Raw genomic sequence first — 2531 nt, 5'->3', positions numbered from 1 at the left:
TATATATATATATATATATACACACACATACAACATACATACTTACCTACATACATACATGCATACATACATACATACATACATACATACATATATACATACATACATACATACATACATACATACATATATAATTGTAAAATATATTGTGCAAGTCACATACAAAGATCAGCGTGCATATGTTCCGATTCCAGAATACGCCATCTCGGGATACTAAGTATAAAATGCAAATTATAAATTGGAATACCGAAAGTTCAGAATACAGTATTAAAATTATAGAATATCAACCTGGCTATCACAATAATGTAGTTGTATATTTCGTGTTCTTACGTGTGTAGCAGGAGGTCGCGATAGCATCAGCTAGACCCTGCACACACCAGACATAGACCTACTGTGGTTCACTGCTTCAACTTTCCTCTACAATAATCACTATGCTGCCAGTTAGCAGCAGTAATTCCTAATTTCTGAGAGTAGAAATGACACTGTCACCTCAATCATCAGCCATTCAATATCACTTTCCATTCCTTTGAACTCTCCTACATTTTTCTCCTATGTTATGGATAATGCCTGTATGTATTGTATTGTGATGCCAGATGACGGCTGGCCAATCACACGCTTCAGTTTACCTGTTGTTCATTGTAAAATCAATCATATATTCTCGTCTGTCTACCGTTATGGGAGGTGGTCTCGTTTTCACATCCAGTTTATATTCTCCGACAAACCGAGCGAACATCGGTTGAACTTCAGATTAAAAACGCAACTGGATCACGCGAAATAAATTTTTATACTTTACCATAGAAATACTGGCCGATATAATGAGAAGGAAGAAACAGTAGTGTTTTATTACCTGATAAGGCTTCACTGAATCTGAATGGGCGTTTGCAATTGATTTTATAGATGATATCTCAAGAATTTTGTACAAACCATTCCAAAATTCGTTTTCAGTGACATAATATGTCTTCATTTCTAACATTCTACAAAAGAAAATAATAAGACGGGAAGGTATACTTGGTTACATTCTTCTTGTACTTAACTGATGTTTATTTTATTGACCACGGAATAATTAAAAGCAATGTCTGCCTTATCGCGTTTTAAAACCCAGAAAGTAAAGTGGCGTAACTAAACGCCACAACATATATCCAGTACAATTCTGATTCTTTTATCCACCACCTATGAGTAATTGTGATAAGGAATTCTAGTTTAGGCACAAGAGCAGTAATTTCATGGCTAGTTGTTTATAACATCTACCATTTGACTTACTTTATTTTATCAACCCCGAATAGATGAAAAGTAAAATTCACTTTGGTTCGATTTGAACACAGAACGTAAAGAAAATGAAGAAATACTGCGAGGCATTTTGTCCAACAGTTTATCGACCTGACCAATCCGCCATCTAAATAATCAATACATAGTATATCAAGAGTAAGTAAACACTGATAGATTCTCCTTTTTAAATACATCTCACCTCAAGACAAGGCTACATATTTTGGAGGAAAATATATTGTCGATTGACCGCCAGGAAGATGAGAGTCAGCGTTTATTACAAAAAAATTTGAACTCGTGTAAAGAGAAATAACTAAATATTTCAAGAACTTTTTAAAGCACACTATGAATAACGTGGATCCACGTATTGAGACCTATTATTTAAATTCAGTTTCATGGAGATAATAGAATAAACGATAGACCCCACCAGGATAGGTTAAAAGTTAATCGCAAGTTATTCCGAGATACTATGGTTCCTATTCCTATACAACGAAGTGAAGATTCTATGTATAATAACTTCTTTTTTGTCTAGTAGTCCAATGAAAGGACATCTTTGGGAGGCGGTGAACTGGCAGAAACGTTAGCACGCCGGGCGAAATGCTTAGCGGTATTTCGTCTGCCGTTACGTACTGAGTTCAAATTCCGCCGAGGTTGACTTTGCTTTTCATTCTTTCGGGGCCGATAGATTAAGTATCAGTTACTTACTGGGGTCGATCTAATCGATTGGCTCCCCTCCACAGCTTTCGGGCCTTGTACCTAGAGCAGAAAAGAATGTATTACATCTTTGGTATTAAACACATGACCTGTTGAGAGCTATTTCGTTCGGTCATCTCCTGCTGAAAAAAAAAAAAAAAAAAAAAAAAAAAAAAAAGTATGATTGAGATGTTACTTTACATGTACCATAGTCAGATAACTCTGTGACTAGTCGAATACTGGACCTGTTTAGACTGATACAAGTTTGTGATAATGTCTTCATTGCCGTGCATCATACCTATCTTTTTTGACCACCTCCGATCATTCTTGCAGTTTGTTAATGGAAAAACATAACTAACCATAAGATTGCGTATTTTTCTTGCAAGTAATCAAGAATGTGCGTAAAAAGGTCTCTGTATGTATGTGTATGCTCGTGTGCATATGGATATGTGTGTATGTAAATGTGTGTTTGTGTGTATGTGCGTGTATCTGTAAGGGTTAAACGTCGTATTCACAAGATCACTCGTATCTGACCCGTGTATTGCCTAACAAACAATGTTGCCCGTGAAATGATT

This window comes from Octopus bimaculoides, chromosome 4 (assembly GCF_001194135.2).
Source record: "Octopus bimaculoides isolate UCB-OBI-ISO-001 chromosome 4, ASM119413v2, whole genome shotgun sequence".
Taxonomy (NCBI): Eukaryota; Metazoa; Mollusca; class Cephalopoda; order Octopoda; family Octopodidae; genus Octopus; species Octopus bimaculoides.
This window is presented reverse-complemented; position numbering follows the sequence as displayed.